The sequence below is a fragment of the Lingula anatina genome, chromosome 2 (assembly GCF_051362555.1).
Source record: "Lingula anatina isolate TDL-2025a chromosome 2, LinAna3.0, whole genome shotgun sequence".
NCBI lineage: Eukaryota > Metazoa > Brachiopoda > Lingulata > Lingulida > Lingulidae > Lingula > Lingula anatina.
This window is the reverse complement of record NC_141768.1, coordinates 48,650,636-48,669,749: the sequence shown is the minus strand read 5'-3', so window position 1 is coordinate 48,669,749 and position 19,114 is coordinate 48,650,636. Positions and strand designations below refer to the sequence as shown.

The following is a 19,114-nucleotide window of genomic DNA, read 5'->3' as shown; positions in this document are numbered from 1 at the left end:
ACACATGGTAATAACCACTCATTTCTTAGGCTGCTATAAAAGGGGATCATTAAGATTTTCCCTTATCTGCTTAGATAATTGCGGAATTAACACATCATGTTATGAGGTAATGCTCTCACATCAAAAGTACATCAGGGCAAGGAGTTATAACAGACTGTTATACTCCTTGATCAGGGGAACACATTTACTCGAGCTGATGGCGTTACAGCAGCAATTTTGGGGTGAAAACTCTCTTTAGGTTATACATTTCAACAGATCAGAGCTCCCTCACCTGGAGATCTTTCAATGCCGTTTCATAGTAGGCCTATTTTTTTATCATAATTATTTCTGTAGGCCCTAACCTGGTGTCAGGAAATTTTCCTGAAAAGCTGACTTAATTTTGATTTTTATCAGTCAAAATGCGAAATATAGGGCCTATGCATTTGTTTAACAGAATAGGCCCAGCATATTACAACAACTACAATAATAATAATAATAATAATAATAATAATAATAATAATAATAATCAGGGACGGATCCAGGATTATTTAAAGAAGGCGTGATGTCAGTTTATTGTACATTTATGATAAAATATCTCATTTACTTGTAATATAAATGACAATTTGTCTATATTACTAAAGACGCTTTGTTCATATAATGGATATAATTGTATTTTAATATTAAATTTCTCCTGTTAGAAAAAAAGGGCGCCAGAGATTTGCAAAGCTTGACCGCACACACGTAGGCGACGGCTGGATCAAAATACCGATGCCAGTTTTTACTCTTTTCACCAGAAAATGAAAATTCTGCTTTACTCTTGTACGATTTGACCAAAGCACCAAACAAAAACATCAAATTTTGTACAATTCATTTCATTATAAAATAAATAACTAAATCAATTCATAAATGCAATTATATTATTTACATAAAACTCGATCGGCTTGTCTTGGAGCACCTGTATCGGTTGAATCATATGTCAACAATAATCGATAAACGAAAGGCGGCCAGCAGCTGAGCTCGTCATTGCCTTCATGTCACACGCAGTTTTCACCACCAAAAACAGTGAAATACAGTAGCTGGATACATACTTAGAATTATCAACAGGTAAGATACCCACTGTAAAGTTTACGTTGAATTAAAACGTGAATTAAATAGTCAAGTTTATCCGTAGGGTTAACGACTGAAGAAACCTTAGTTAAATCAAGTTCCTGCTAACAGTATAGTGGCAGCTACGTACTCAGGTAAACCAGTTAATGTGACAGATGGGATTTGAAAGACAAAGCAGGTGTCTCAGTCCTATTGTTGCTGCATGAGCACATGCATTTATAGTCAAGTCTGGCTACATCTGCCGCGACAGGACTTTGGTTATGAACTTGTCAAGCTGGGCTGCATATGACATGATGCCTGCGCTCATGTAAGGCAAAGGTAACGTGTAGCTGGAGACACATGACATGAGATAAAACCAGGGTGGAATGTGACCTGCCCATATCCAGTCAATAACATATTGATCTGTCATCTATAGTAGTCACTTATTAACAAGATGGGTGTGATCAGTGATCCCGCTTCCACGAAAAACTCAGTGGCAGTCAACATGATCATAAAGATTGTAGTTTTATCAAAGTACCTGCTTCTACAAGAGACAGGTTAATATGACAATACTCTACCTGCATCTGATGTCAGTTATACATAATCCATATAGCTAGATCCTCTATTTCCATCTCATTTATTGATTTTAGGATTGAGTTCTTCATTAATATTAAACCAGGAAACAGAAAATAGCTCACCAAGTGCTTTCTGTGTTTTATTAAAAACCATGATGTAGTTAAAACAAAATTAAAGCTGTCTTAATGTTGGACATGTAAATTTTTCATTGTAAAGTTTTGAGGTGCTGCATAAAAATTATTTTTTCTTTTTCTTTTCGACTGGAGGGTTGGTGACACTGTCAACAACCTGTAGAAACCCTAGGGTGTTGTTGATGCCATTGACAGTATTGGGGTGGGGGGATTACATAAAAGAAATTATGAGGGTTGTGGCAGAAAAGAGTTTAGGGAATAGAGAGCAGTTAATCTTCTTAACTTGCTTAATTTTGCTAGCCCAGGGGTATAAATGAACAAGACACAAAGTTTTAGAAATTGTTTAAGGATACTGCAGTTAGAAAATGTATCTGTTTTGCCTTGGGTAGTCCACATACTAGTACATACAAATACATGTACATATATATGAACCTCTTCTCAAAGTTCACACAATAAAAATGTATAAGGGTTAGAGATCCATACGGTGTCATATTATATTTGTTTTTTATGTTATTGAAATATAGCTTACTGTTAAAATAAGCTGTTTTACTTGGAAATAACAGTCTCCCCTTACCATTCATCTATATACCTATATTTATATTAATTTACTGGTAAGCATATAAATCTTAGTCATCTAGCAGGCAGCTGTGCATTCACTGTTACATCCATGAGTGTATCATATGTAGATTAGCATGATAGCATGATCTAGACTGTTATATGACAATACATGACAGCATTTTACTGATCTCTACCTGTGACAAGACAGATCAATTCAGTTATTATAACTTATAGCTTGTACATATATATAAACAATTTAAAAGGAAGGACCCAAAAATAGCCTGTACCAGGTGTTATCTCTTCTGTCAAGGATTTTTGGTCATCCGTGTGGTTGCCCTAGGGTGTGGGGGGCTGGGTATTAGGTTAGGGGACAGATCACATTCCAACCTCTCACTGACCTTTTACATGTGCCTTACCAAATAAAGCATTTGAAGAAGACAAAGTATGTATAAAAATGAATAACATATTAGGTAATTTATGCTATGGATCTGTATGGAAACCACACTGATGTGGGAAATGTACATTTTGTGGTAAAAGAAAGGGTGGGCATCTCTCTTGGTTGTCATTTCTGCTTATATTAACCATTTACCAGTATGTCATTTTTAACTCTATTATTATTAAAATAGATTTTATGTAAGCCAGAAACCTTATCTTTGTGTAAGGTTTGCTGTGTTTGTTGTGTTAGCTATGATTGTGTTCGGTGTGTATCGTGTATGTTCGTATGTGTACGTGGAGGTCAAGGGTTGAAAGACCGCGCCCCATAAAATTTGATTTCCACCTGAGAGTCGGACGGAGATGCAGGTTGAATAACTGAAATAGGTATTCCAGTGAGCTTGCAGGTAAGTTTAACTATATTTAATAAAGGACCAATCCATAGTTTAAATTCATACATTTCTAAATTGATATATTTATTTTTTATGGTGTTTTTGGCATTGTTATATTTTTATTTCTTTGTTTTGTCTTTCGTCAGTGTAAATTTTGTATATGTAATTGTTTAAAATTAATTTGTTTATATTGCTCTTGCAGATATTTGGAGATATTTGGAGATATTTGCAGATATTTGTACAATAACAATAAAGAAACATCAACCCGAGCTATCGGTCTGTTACATTTGGCGCCCGAACAGGGACTTGAGTACAAATCGATATCTGCAAGAGTCACGGCCTGTTAAGAGAGATTTCCTCCAAGGGTCCCCACTGCCCCGTATAATACGGTCCAGAGAAGAGGGATACTGTCTTTATCTCCGCCAAGGATCCCCGCTGCCCCGTATAACACGGTCCAGAGAAGAGGGATACTTTCTTTCTCTCCGCCAAGGATGCCCGCTGCCCCGTAGAACACGGTCCAGTGAAGAGGGATTGTTTTTCTTGCTGTCCGGTAAAACACCGATCAGTATATTCAGATGATGTGGTGATGGCCATGGACGAGTTGTCGTCGATCTAATGCTGTGCGTTTGTGACTGTGCCCGATTTGCATAGGTCTACGTGGACAGCTACGAGTTGACAGTCGAGGATTTGGTTGCTTGGTTTGGCGTAATTGTCGAACTTTACATTGACTGCAGTGTACATATTTTGCCTAGGCTGTATATATTTCATTTGACTGTGGACTTTAATATTTTTTTTTGCCGATATTCAGACATTGATATTGAACTTTTCTGATTGCACTGTTGCATAAAATTGGACTACTATTCACATTGACTATTGGATTTGTTCATATAAAGACTTTTGATTAACTAATTTAATACCTGTACATATTTTTTTCATCAGTAATTTGTATATTTGAGGCTAGGTATAATACAAACAGAACGTTGGTAGAATTTTTATTTTCATCTAACACGTTGGTTTGTTGATTACCAGGCTTAGTAGGAGTTCTTTAAAGTAATGAATACCAAATAATTTATTTATTTTTTCTTATCAATTTGATTCTTTACAGTAGTTCGACTAATTTTCTTATTTTTTTTGCAGACAGTTCTAAAAACACCAATTTTAGATCATAGTTGGCGATATCTCAGACTAGTGGATTGGTCCTAATTAGTGAACTAGGTCTATATAAAACACAGAGTCTTATGGTCCTATATATCCAGCAGTTTCTCTCAGGTAAGTGATATTTATTTAGGGATTTTTTTCTTGCCTGGGGGAAAGGGGGCCTACATTTCTCCCGATGTGTGAGTTTTGAATGTGTTTTCAACTGATTATGAATATGTTGTGTTGATATTGATATGATGGTGTGAAAGAATGTGTTTTCAACTGATTATGAATATGTTGTGTTGATATTGATATGATGGTGTGAAATCATGACTGTGAATTGATGTTATTGATATGTACTTGACAATGAATAAATAAACATTTTTTACTATTGTGTTGTTATTATTCATGAATGAATGTGATGTATATATATTAGCTAGCATCAGGCATAAACGTTTTTGAGAATGGCCTACCCATCGTCTTTATTAAGGTCAAGAAGCATTGTCATTACTGGACTGCCTGAACAAATTACAGACTCTGAATTGAAAGACTTTAAAATTCCATCTGGTATTCCATTTAAGCAGTGGTTGTTTGAAGTCAAAGCTCTTCGATGTGGCGGTATTTATTCCGATGCCGTTTTATTACATGCGATCAGAAGGTCACTCAAAGGTCCTGCGTCTGATGTTTTATATCACCTTGGTTTGGTTCGGAATGTCGCATTCGATGCTAAACACAAGATTGCTGATAGATGGCAGAGTGAAGTGTTTGTGATGGTAGATCAGCCGAATGATGGTATTCCAGTGTAAGTAGTGAAAAGAGAAGATGGTGCAGGAAAATCAAAGACACTACATCGAAACATGTTACTTCCTATCTATGAAATGAAACAGGAATATGAAGAAAAACAGAATGAAGAACTTTCAGAAGTACGACCCACAAGAAGTAGGAACAGGCCGGAATGGACGACTAACAAAGATTGGATATTGTAAATAAAAATATATGGCATAATAAATATAAATCAAAGATTGATGTTGTTGTTGTTGTTTTTAATGGTGTGGAACCCATTTCGGGGGGAGGGGAGAATGTAAGGTTTGCTGTGTTTGTTGTGTTAGCTATGATTGTGTTCGGTGTGTATCGTGTATGTTCGTATGTGTACGTGGAGGTCAAGGGTTGAAAGACCGCGCCCCATAAAATTTGATTTCCACCTGAGAGTCGGACGGAGATGCAGGTTGAATAACTGAAATAGGTATTCCAGTGAGCTTGCAGGTAAGTTTAACTATATTTAATAAAGGACCAATCCATAGTTTAAATTCATACATTTCTAAATTGATATATTTATTTTTTATGGTGTTTTTGGCATTGTTATATTTTTATTTCTTTGTTTTGTCTTTCGTCAGTGTAAATTTTGTATATGTAATTGTTTAAAATTAATTTGTTTATATTGCTCTTGCAGATATTTGGAGATATTTGGAGATATTTGCAGATATTTGTACAATAACAATAAAGAAACATCAACCCGAGCTATCGGTCTGTTACATTTGTAAGATAAATGAAACTGACTCAGAGCTAAAATTACATATTTATTTTAAAGAAAAAAACAGCTTTCCTTTTTAGCCCAAGTAACCAGTTGTTATAATGTAGATATGTTCTCATAGGTATGATTTGCAAGCATTTATTACATTTTCATTTTAAACAAATTTGTTGACTTCAGGTGTATTGTAGCATGCAGATTTTTCAATTAGTCATAGTTTGGTTCACTTTAGCACAGTTAACACAGATATTTAAAGTTCACATGCAGCATCAAGTTGAATGCATAAATTTATAATGACAGTGTATTTAACATGAGATCTTTTAAGCCTTTCTATAGCATTACTGTATATATACAGTACATGTATAAAATAGAAACCCCAGCATAAAATGGGAGTAATTTTTGTTTTAAGTTTGTATGGGCAGCTGAAAGGCCTGGTTACCTGTCAATTGTTAATTGAATGTCAACTCTTCTTTTGTCCTATTTTATAGTTCAACAAGCAGCCGTCATTAATTGTTTTGTACACGTAATTTCCCCAAATAACCAGCAATATGACTCCTCTTAATTAATTACAGTCTTTTGGATTCAATATCTGCAGCATATTGACTACACCAGTGACGTAATACTCATTATGTCAGTAAGTTGTACTACAAAGTCTTGGTGTGTATGCTTTAGTAGTGGAAGGACTTCCAAGTAGAACAGTATATGTACATGTACAGTGTGTATACAGTTCTGCCTGTCACAGTGGTGACCAGTGACAGATGGGCGCAGCTTAATATAAGATCAATCCCATGAATTATTTGTACTAATTGGTTCCAAGATTGATTTATCACTGAGAAACTGCTGTCTGTCTTCTATCACCCTGTTCTCTCTGCTTGGTCCAATAATCTTATATATGAAGAGGCAGGTAAATGTGATAGGCACATGTCTTGGATAAAACTTAATGGAGATACCCTGTAGGGAGAGTTATAACTGTTGTCCAACAATGGACAGTAAGTGGCAATGTATCCCAGTGTGTTCACCACCCAGTGGGGCTCTGTGGAAGTTGTTAGATTGAAGTTAATCTCTCCCACACATAGCACCTGTTGTTTAGGGAGGTGTCACTAAATTAATTTACATAAGTAATGATGGAGAAATGAGATCCAAGATTGAGTTACACACATGAATCTAATTTAGAAAGAGGTAATTGTGTAAGAGACCGGAGGGGTTTCACTGGCTCTGAAGTTTGGAATAACAGTCTGGACAAGGCCGGTCACTTTCACATGAAGCTTGGATCAATCAACAGTGAAAGGAAAAATGGGCAGTCCCAAGGCTGACCAGTTGTAAGCACTGTTCTGGTAAGATCTTTATAGTTTGTATATGTGTATACATACATGGAGATTTAATAACACATGAACAATAGGAAAGTAGAGTTAGCCCTCTTTGTGAGTGGCGACATTCTCAAACTTCTCATTGTCCAAGCTTTGTATACTTAGTCTGTCCCAAATATTTGAAAGAACAAGGAAACATTGAGGCTATCCAAATAATGGCTAAGTAAATAGGCGGCAGGTTTTATTTAATCAGTAGATAAACATAGTCAACAAATCAATCAATACCAGGGGCATGTTCAATAAGGGCCCACAGGGAAATGTTCTAGTGGAACACTTAATTACCTGGCTAAGCTGTGAAGTTGCCTTAGTTCTTAGTTTAGAGGGTGCTTGTAATTAGCCAGGTAAATAATAGATACAATACAGGGATCAGTCTTGTACTGTCGTCAGGTATTTCTCCACCAGAGTGTCTTTCGCAAGAAAAAAATTGTTTGCGTAGCTTATCTGTTATTTCCTCCACCTAGGATAGACATGCAGCCTTGTTTGCAACTTCAGTGTAATCAGGGCAAAACTTTTGATAAGACTTTCAAGAAGGCTTCTTATCTGCCTTAGTTGCTTGGGTATGCTTCGTTTATTACATCTAATCTGACGTAAGTGACAGCCCCACTAGTACAAGGAAGATGAACGAAAAGCAAAGTTAACACAGCAGTGCATGTTGTCATGTGATTATTGCATGCGCTGTAGCACGTTATGGGAGTATAATTTTTTGATCTGTTAACGTTAATGACTTGGTTGTTTTATATATCTGCATGACAGAAACTCTGGGGCATATAGCAAACTGTAAGTACCACCTATTTTATTACTAGAATGATAAAATTCTTCAAAATTGATAAGCATGTTTTTCTGGCTATCACGATTGCAAAATGAAACCAACTAACTTAGTAATAAGTTTGTTTCTGCACAAAAACAGCTGCAAATAGAAACCAATTTCCACAAGTAGACTTTAGAAACCTTGTAAATTTTTTTATTAGTCCTTACCTGCAAGACATCTGGAAGTGTATACAAAAGGTTTGTGAAGAAGCAGAATTAAAAAAAGGCTGCATAATAGATGTTTGTTTTTCTGGTTAAGTCCATATACATTCCTTCTGTTTTGTCCATATATTTTTATGCATATTTTGTGTATTATGGAAATAAATCTATCTATCAATATAACAAAAGAACATGAGATGTAAACAAGAACTGCCTTTTCATCCTTGGTTTTTGTAAGTAATATCTTTTTTATTATCTTCAAATTTTAAAACTGTCTCCACTGGTGATTGTTCTCATCTTTTTATTTTCCATTAGATAAAATGAGTCACATCATGACCTTCTTTTTATTTAGAAAGGAAGTAATCAAGGTGATAAAGGTCTTAACAAAAGCATGATATACAAACTCAGCCACTTAAAACTAGATTTAACCACGTTCTGTTCTAAATGAAACAAAATTATTCACTTAACAACTGACTTTGATTTACTTATAAATTTGATTTATAGAGTTGCAACCATGGCATATTTCCATTATTTTAAGTGACATTTACTCACCTTTGATAATTATCATATAATGCCAGGGGGTGGAGTTTTATGTGGTTAGCAATCTTTAGAGTGCTTTGCACCTGCGTCAGCTCTGAGTAGCAAGGGAAATAACGGTACACATGGCGTAGCCTTGACAAATACAGTTTTAAAAACTTGCTGCAGGCTGTGGTCGTAAAAGCACTGTATGAAGATCTTTGTTTAACTGGGGCCTAATAGACTGTAAGCCATTGGTGTTCTGATCATATGCTATATATTATATATATATATGTATGAGTCTTTTGTTTCTGTAAATGAACTGAAAACACTCTGCCTTTAGACTGATTTTAGTCTTGGAAGAGTAATGAAATCTTAAGAAGAGATATTGAGGCTTGTCAGGAAAAGGTGAAAAAACTCTAAGTAAGGTCTTTTTTAATGGACAGGATCTTCAGAAAGTTCAATTCCGGTACCCAAGAGAGCAGGAGAAGTCTTGCTGCTCAGAAACAATTACAACTACTGGCTATAGTATTGATTGGACTGGGTAGAGAGATGAGGCTGGTCTGACTTGTTCAGCAGTATATACATGTAAGATATATAGTAGTGGAGATTACTACAGGTGATCAATAGCTGCCCCTAGCAAGCCAGAGGGAGTACTGAAGCCGTACCTTTCATTGGGAGGTACAGTACAGTTGGGTAATACCTGGGGAGCAGTCTGTGCAAGGAAGGTCTTTCTACCTCAGAGAGGAGAGCTTTGTGCAAGAATTACCTGTTGTGTTGTGGAGTTAATCAGAAAGTAAGATGTGCTGCAATGAAAGCCTTGTAAAGTTAATTTAACTGAGGTTTTATTTGTAAATATGTGGGTTGTCTTTCATGCAGTATTTGAGCAAATCACAAATACAAATCTCCCAAGTAAACAGCAGTCTGGCTTCTAACAATAATAAATTATGAGTGGTGTCTACTTGCATTAAATATAAAGTAGCTAGTATGGCAGTTAAATAAATCAGTGAAATTACAATGATTTATTTAGGGTCCTCAGTGTACATTTGTCTGTAAGTGGTTTGCTTATTTAAATAATTTATAATGTGTTATAATGTTATCAGTGAATTATATGGAGATTTGATCCTGTTGTAATACTAGAAGTGAATTGGGTGGATGATTTCAAATTGGAAGTTGGTTTTTTTTTTTTTTTTTTTGCTTCAATGTCAGATTATTTGTTGTGATCTTAATTTTGTTTTGATGAAAAAAGGGAGGGGCACCTGTTGCATAGTGTCTCCATAAAAGACATACAGGTGCTCTCTCTCTGTGAAAAGTTTGGTATGAAAAAGGTATGTAGTCACTTGTGTGTAATAGTAGTTACTAAAGATGGCAATGGAGTGGTGATGATCATTTTTAATTGGTACTTCATTGGGAGGTCTGCCACATGATAAAAATGGCTTTGGGGGGTGGGGGAGAAAGAGGGGGTAGGGTCTCTAACTCTCATTTAAAACTGATGCCTATATTGTGTCCTGATTAAGTGCAAGGAGAATTGAATGGCTGACACATGTATATAATCTGATTTTTACACATCTCTCTGTGTAATTATATGGATATCCTGGTGAAATGGATTTATACAGCATAATTCACATTAGCATATATTCTCATACACAATCAGATATTTGATGAATCATCTTTTTGTCAAGTTCTAATGGATCTGTGATAGGAATGATATGTACACATTGGACCTTTTATGGTTAGAAAACTACCCATAATATATAAAAGTAGCATGAAGACACCCATATATCTTTATATTTTAGGACATATTGCACCAGTTAGTCTGTTTAAATGCAGTTTTGGTACACATTTATATGAATATATATTTTTGTATTATTATATTTTATAATGCTGTGTGGGATTTGTATTTGGTATGAATTTCTGGTACAGGTATCTACTAGTACTCTGCAATACATCAAATAGAATGATTTTTTTTTTGTTTCTTACAACGGGAAGTTCATATAAATAAAATAAAAGTCACGTAATTAAGGCAACAACTTACTGGTACAGAATACTTCACTGAAGTTTCCAAATGTCTCTCTACCTCTGGTGTTAGTCACCCTTCTCATTCATTCAAAACACAGCATCAAAAGAATTATTTCTTCTAGATTGTTTTCCTGAATGAAACTTCATTGTTGTATCCGACCATTTTCATTTGGCATGCATGACCTCAAATTTGATGTTTTATTTTTTTTACCAGTGCAACTCTATACATGTATATAAAAATTTGGCATTAGGAAGTCATAAAATGCATATAGGCAACATAAAAATTAACTCATTTTGACTGGGAAAATGCTTCCTTTGCCATCAAATCTAAAGTCAATTTTTTGTGAACAAGCAGAAAAATCTGAACAAATTATCTTGGAAAGTGGTTCGAATATTGTATAAAACATTGTACAAATTGGAAGAAAGTTTTTAGATAAGATGCTGAAGTGAAAATATTTTTGAAAAAAAAAACACTTTTCTTATTTATTTTCCTCTTCCCATATATTTGGGAATTCAAACTCAACAGGTCCTTGTGAGTTTACACCCTTTTAAATCATCAGCAATGGCACACAACAAATGTAGATATAGCAAACCTTTGGCGTTGATTTTCTTTCATCAGCATTTACACAGGAGATCATGTGTTAGTATTGCATGTGCTTGGAAGTTTGAATAATGACAAGGCACTGCTAGGATCAGGATTGTGGGAACATTGCTGGGGTCAATAGATTTCCTTTTATAATACATACATATGGTTTGTTATCGTGGATGTTAAAAGTGAATTGTATTATGTGATTTAATCAGGCGATATTGTCTTCAAAGTGCTTCAAGAGAGCAGTGATACATATATACATATTATTGTTTAAGGTGAGTTTTGATATAGAATAGACTCCTAATGTAAAGTGATTGAAGACAGATTTTTTATGCACATGTAGGTTTGAGAGAAATTTATTATTGATTTCCTTTCTAAAATGTGTTTATTATATTGTATACATATGTCAAAGTGATAGAAAATCAGGGATCATGTCAGCGCTAAGTGCTCTGGTGTGTCAGTTTTTGACAGCTGGTTTCACTGAGGACGGCAGAGTAGGAGATAAATTATTTAAGGTGGGGAATGGAAAAAAGACTTACAAACAGGAGATAAGATGCCTGATACGAGCATCTGTTACTCCTAGTAGAAAGCTATTGCATTGAATTGTGTTTCATTGTATGGATGCAGTGTTATAGTTGTCACATGAATATGAACCATATTTCCACTGACCCAGTACTTAACCGGGCCAGAGACTTTATGAAGACAGCGTCACGGTTTGTGATGGTCCCACTGTATCCATCTGATCAGAGATAACAACCTAGTGATTATCCTGACACTTTTAAGTGATGATATTTATGTTACCTGACAAAACTGGAGTGTTAAGATTCACTTAGTGATGTCTGCCAGTCCATATCAACACCTTTAATAGAGGGGTATTTAAAGTTGATGTATGGTTTTAGTTCCATTGTCTCACTTCTGAGTTCAAATGTCATTGTTTATGGCCAGGTCGATTCTGATGGCTTCTACTTTTACTGGGTAATACAACGTTAATGATTCTTTTGGGACATGGTGATTTCCAGGGAATTGTTGTGTGATTAATTTGTGCTTTGAGAAAATTGAAATCGAGATTATTACAGTTGATATAAGTTCTATTAGAGTGTATTTACATTGTTGTGCAGTGCCATGTGAATTGATGGTCTCTTTGTCTGACTTTTGACCTACGCAGAAATAAATGGTGAAAGAATTTGATGACTTTTGTCAAATGTTCTTCTAAATGGTGTAAGGGGACTGCTTAAAAAATCTCCTCTAGACAGCCTCACGTAGGGCACACTTTTGCTCTTATGTATTAAATATTTCTGCTGTTGAAACATACATCTCAGAAACATAAGAAGAAAAAAACGGCACAGAAATGGACACTTCTCATTACTAGTATGTGTATTGTCCTGGAATGCGATGACACTTTTCTAATTTTATAGTTTGCATATCAAATTTTGATTAATTGGGTCCAGAAAGCACGTGTTAATATCATCATCAGCCGTGAGTGTGACATTGTTGTGTGGTTTCCAGTTGATGTCATACATCAGTGTCAACGCCTCCTCTTGTTATTTACTGAAGCAACATGGATGATGAGATAGGAGTGGGTAATGGAAGATATCCACCCAGATACAGGTAGAGTGCATCAATAGCGTTGGACCGTGGTGAAGGCAGCAGCAGCAGCAAAGACATAGGCCACATTATCAGATAATGCCAGGGTTTATGGCAGTAATGCAGAGACATGAGGAGAATATGAAATAGATAATGTATCTTGTTTGTCATACCTACAGAGGAGAATTGCTGCTGTTTTCAAAGATTTAGACAGTTTTTACAGCTAATGTTGATAGTTACAAGAAGTTCATCTAGGAAATTACTTTCTGAATGGGTGTTTTTCTGTTAGATGGGCCACCAATCCTGGAGGACATGTGGCAAGGCTGATTAACCTGTACTGCAGATATGTTACATGTATATTATATATCCCTTGATGATCAACTCAGACATCAGAACAAAACTTGATGATATCAGGTCAGGTGAAGGAGTATATAGACAGTTCATTTGATTATTTATGATGGCGTGTATTCTAATGTGAAAGGCAGAATGCATTACTCAGGATATGTAAATTACATGTGGTTGGATGAGCTGAAAAGACAGACAGAATCTATGGATAGGTTTCTATGGCAAGCCTCACACTAGCATGTAGAAATTTCACCATATTTATTATAATTTGCATTGGCTAAAGAAACGAAAAGCATTTATTATTATTATTATTTTACAATTGGTGGATGAATTAGTGAATGAATAGCTAATTGGCTTAATGCATTAAGAAAAGAATATATACCAAACCAATGATAGTATAGTATAATATGCTTGTGAAGAAAAAAATTACAGGCACTTAATACTTTTATATCGCTTTTTAAAAGGTGGTAAATCAACAACAAGTCACCTGAACATATTTACATCTTTTCATATTAAATTATATGCTTAATAAACTTGCCTTATCAGCCATGTTTGCCATACAAACTTGTTGCTGTATCACATGACATTAAATTGTTTGTTTTTCATCTTGTATTTTCCAGGTCTAAGGCTCTGCTAGTGACCCTGGTATTGAGGCTAGTTCTGTGAAAGAAGTTCAAAGGAAAAAAAAGCCAGGTACATTTGGTTATTTAGAGGTGGTTGAAAGGCAGAAATTAAATTTGATATGTGTCGTCTGCAACATGCAGGTGTGCATTAAAAGATAAGCATTTTATGGTCAAGGTGGGACCAATAAAAAGTTCATGTTAATATCTTTGGCATACTAAGACAGATAAGTGGCTCTGATGCAGTGCATTTTTTTTGTTAAGTTGCACACAAAAAATATATAAATCTTCAGTACCCTTCAAAGATAAGGTACAAAGCTACACTAGCTGGTACGATTAGTTCTGATGATTTAAATTGAATTATCTTTTTCTTCTAGCTGTCAAACCCAATTATATTTTAACAAAATTTAAATGCATTTATAAATTATATTTTATTTAAGTTTAAGAGAATAAAGACTGTCCATTCTTAATGGGATGCATTGTGTTCCGGTTATGCCATCTGACTTTTTTCTTGAGAGAGAGAGAGAGAGAGAGAGAGGAAATGGTGTGAGAGAGAGAGAGAGAGAGAGAGAGAGAGAGGAAATGGTGAGAGAGAGAGAGAGAGAGAGAGAGAGAGAGAGAGAGAGAGAGAGAGAGAGGAAATGGTGAGAGAGAGAGGGAGAGAGAGAGAGAGGAAATGGTGTGAGAGAGAGAGAGAGAGAGAGAGAGAGAGAGAGGAAATGGTGTGAGAGAGAGAGGGAGAGAGAGAGAGAGAGAGAGAGAGAGAGGAAATGGTGAGAGAGAGAGAGAGAGAGAGAGAGAGAGAGAGAGAGAGAGAGAGAGGAAATGGTGAGAGAGAGAGGGAGAGAGAGAGAGAGGAAATGGTGTGAGAGAGAGAGAGAGAGAGAGGAAATGGTGAGAGAGAGAGGGAGAGAGAGAGAGAGGAAATGGTGTGTGAGAGAGAGAGAGAGAGAGAGAGAGAGAGGAAATGGTGAGAGAGAGAGGGAGAGAGAGAGAGAGAGAGGAAATGGTAAGAGAGAGAGAGAGAGAGGAAATGGTGAGAGAGAGAGAGAGAGAGAGAGAGAGAGAGGAAATGGTGAGAGAGAGAGAGAGAGAGAGGAAATGGTAAGAGAGAGAGAGAGGAAATGGTGTGTGAGAGAGAGAGAGAGAGAGAGAGAGAGAGAGGAAATGGTAAGAGAGAGAGAGAGAGGAAATGGTGAGAGAGAGAGAAAGGAAATGGAAAGAGAGAGAGAAAGGAAATGGAGAGAGAGAGAGAGGGAGGGAGAGAGAGAGAGAAAAAAATGGAGATAGAGATTGAGAGAGAGAGGGAGAGAGAGAGAGAGAAAGGAAATGGAGAGAGAGAGAGAGGTCATAATGTGCCTTTGAGAGCCTGATTCCTGGCTGCCACTTGACTTTTTTCTATTGACCTGACCTCTCGAAGAAAGCACAAAGAAAATTAATCAAGTCACACACCTGTGTTGAAAAGTGGAAGTAATCAATAGCTGCTAATTTCTCACCTGCAGAAACTAATCAATAATGGAAACTTAAAAATTATCATGTTTTATGTGTAACATATGCCATTGAATATGTTCTGAGAATCTTTTATTTATTTCAGATGGTGCAGTAATAGCAGCTTTAACTTCCTGTTGTAATGTAGATTAGCAGCGATCGTTTCTGGATACCATGGAAACCAGAATTCACATTTTCGCATTTATTTTGGCGTCAGCCTTAGTGGCAGGTAAGTAGCTTGCTCAATACAGCGTGAGGCTGACATTTTGTGTTTGAGTTTCCCTTCAACTGCATCGACCATGTTGACTGAGGTAAAAAGAGGTTCAAGTGTCATGTTTGCTCTTACTCCTGGGCCACTGGCATAAAAGAACCCTCTCTGTTTGTTTGACTTTCTAAATAAAATCAAATATCCCGCCTGTTATTTTATGGAAGTTTTATTTTGCAAAGGGTATTTAGGTTGAATGGGTAATAGGAACAATCGGAGGCATTGGTTTAGTGTGATCAGTTCCAGTCCATGAAAACATCAGCACAGGGTCAGTTTTTGTCAGTTTTGTCTGATATGATACATGGTTGAACAAGAAACACAATACTTTGTACCAGATTCACACAAGTTCTGACCTTTTGCTAATCAGGTGCCTGATAAAATACTGCATTAAAGGGGAAATTCTGATTGTTTTTCTTTGTATGATAAGCACAATATCTATGTTTTTGCAGGTACAAAAACAATTGAAAGACAATAAAATGCTAGCTGAATAATTCACCAAACGCCATTCAACAGATGCTTAATATGATGCTATGGTTTTGAAAATTTTCTTTTTCCTATGAACTGCTTTAGCCTGGTTCTGTAGGAGTGCTTTAATTGTTACAACCATGACATTAAAATGCTATGGTGAAGTAATGAGGGCAATACTGATCAGTGCCAGCTTGCCCAAACCCACATATCTATATAATTGTATAGATGTACCCATATACTAAATATACCTACATGTCAATATGTATAGCTGCATCGTTATACTCTCATTTACAAATATTGACTGATCACCTAATATTGAATAGAGAAGCATAGTTTTTGGTAAATGAGGCAAATTATTTCTAATGGATCAAGCTTTTTCCAATCAAACTTATTTTCTCTAGAAACAAACTTATTTTATTGGCTAAATTTTCATTAGAGACAATAAAAAACCTATTTAATGTATGAATTTTTATTTATTTTTTTATTAAAAATTTTTTTTTTTTTTTTTTTTTTTTTGTCAGCAGGGCATTATTTATGTGATAATTATAAAACACAAACAGGAATATTTTCATACCATTAGCTTATGCCCAACATGGACGTTCCAAACAAACATTTTGGCTTGTTTTATAATAATCATACTAGTATATGATCCAACTACCAAGCTACCAGTAATGAACATTTTTGTTCATTTAACAAAATTATTTCATTAGCAAGATTTTAAGGAATGTTTTGATTTCACTGTTGGTATTTTAAAGCTGTTTATTTGTATTCTTTCAATTTTTCTCAGTAAGAGTGAATAAACCAGAGTGTTTTCCTACAGATGTAGGAAGCCATACTTGTTTGCTCTCCATAGCTTTTACATAGGATATTGTCAGCAGATATCACTTTGTGGCTTTTATACTCGGAATTCATCAAAAAGCAACATTTGGAAAATACCAACATTGACCGATTTCAGTGAAGAGTGATTTTATTATCAAAGAAATTACACAGAATGTTAACATTTTCATTTTACAGTTAATAAATCAAAAAGAGAAATTAAATGTGATTCCAGTACAGAAAATAGATCTAGATACATATGAAGCATATTGTGTTTCCACAGTCTCTGAGAATATCCTCTTATACATGTTGTTTCAGGTCAGCTCATTGGCTAGAAATATTTGAATATCAATTTAAAAAAAAACCCTCAACTTAATCTTTAATTTTCTCACAAATTATGACAGTACCAGAATCTTTTTTTTTTTTTTACATTTTTTTCATTATATTGGCAATAATTATAATTGAAAACCAATGAGTTGGCTTAACTGATATGATTGAGTTACTTGGTCTTTTATTTTTTGGTTTAGTTCTTATTATTTCCTTTCCTTCCCAATCTAGTGTGTGGTCAGTTTGGAGGTAGGTACCAGCGTGGCAGAATGTGCCGTAGTCCAACTAACCCCCCAATTCTATTAACAACTCACAGTTTGTGCATTCTTCCACACTTTATCTCTACATTATCACTGTAATATTTTCTGTGGTGTATTTTAAACTACTGGTAATAGAATAAACCGTCGTGAAAATTTTGATATGGGTGAATTATCAAGACAAGTTATTTAATTACTTAGAGAAAGTTTTGGTAAAACAGAACGGTGTCTTGTCATAAAATTTATAATGGTAGAACATAGATTATGAATGGGTTACTTGTAGAAAGATGATATTAAGAGGTTACTTGTAGAATATTTTAGGATTAGATAAAAAATTACAAAATGTTTTGTCCTATAAATTAGCCTGTGTATGTTTGTCAGATGTTCTGGACACATTTGTACAAGGAAAACCACTGAAAACAGCATGAACTAAAACTTAACCAATCTGTTATAGAAATAGTAGTATTTGTGTCAGTGATAATTTAATAAAATACCAATATTTATATAATTTCTAGAGCACTGGATAACATATAAAATGGTTGAATACTCTGTATTTCTTACATTACTGTGTCTTGTTCTATATTACTGGTAATACTCTCTCATACTCAGGGACTTAGATATTCTGATACTAGAGTATTATTACGTGGTGCCTGAAGTTTCATCACAACTAACAATGGCTCTGGGTCTGCTCTGAATCTGTTTTAAAACTTCCAAGTTCTTCTTATTTTCATTGTGAGATATTCTAGCTTCTATTTCTATTTACTTGTGTGAAGACTATAATTGTTAAAATTCTTAAAATACTATTGACCATGTTTGATGCAGGTTTCTGTCTACTACAGTACAAAGCACAGCCTTACTTGTTGATACTAGCTTCATGCACTTCAAGTATTACTACAGTATTATAACGTTTAATTTTCAGAGTTGTCCTTTAAACAAAGAAATAAAATATATATCCTGCCTTTGTTTATTTTACTCACTTTGTTGTGAGCTTGAGATTTTCTCTTGCTGTAGAAGCTTAAATCATATATGTATATTGGTGTATAACCAATGTCTCTGCACCCTGTAGATGTGTAGCAGTGACAAAATTGCTTTCTACCAAAAATACCTTGCCATCAACTAGAACCTGCATAAAGATTGATCAAAGTTGGTTGACAACTACATGTACATGACAAAAGATAGCTGTTGATAATTTTAAATGATTTTTTTTTTAAATTTTATCCTTTTAAATTTTTTACCTTCCTTGAGATGTTCCAATGTGATATGATGTATAAGAAAATAAGCATGAAAAATAATTTATACAATATGTAGTAGAGTGGGACCCCTGTCTTTTACATGATTTATTATTAGACATTTTCAAACAAGTTTAAGGTAGACAAATCAAGTTTGGACAACACCTGGTCCATTAAATAAGTATTTCTTGTAAAGCACCTGATAATTGGTTAATTTATAAATTAAAATTCATAAGATGATTATTCCACCAAGAGTGCAATATTAATTATCTTTCATGTTATTTTTGTTTTATATAGAACTGTTGTTTATTATATGTGGTATCTATGTATTCCAGTGGAGACAAACAGCCCCCCTCAGTTCACTGCTCCCTCGATACTGGTCATCAAGGAAGACAGGCCTGTAGGTAGGTGATGATATATACTCTTTTTTTAAATTTTT

At 35.0% G+C, this 19,114-nt stretch overlaps 1 long non-coding RNA gene across 2 annotated transcripts; it reads left to right on the top strand.

The window, feature by feature from the left end:
• The first annotated feature begins 924 nt into the window (after positions 1-924).
• Positions 925-19,080, top strand: LOC147763790 (uncharacterized). 2 transcript variants are annotated; one of them, XR_015332730.1, is made up of 5 exons: positions 925-1,083; positions 13,826-13,898; positions 15,420-15,542; positions 17,421-17,438; positions 19,011-19,080. It is a non-coding gene; the product is annotated as an uncharacterized LOC147763790 (long non-coding RNA). The 2 variants fall into 2 exon arrangements; XR_015332729.1 differs by lacking the exon at positions 17,421-17,438.
• Positions 19,081-19,114: the final 34 nt, after the last annotated feature.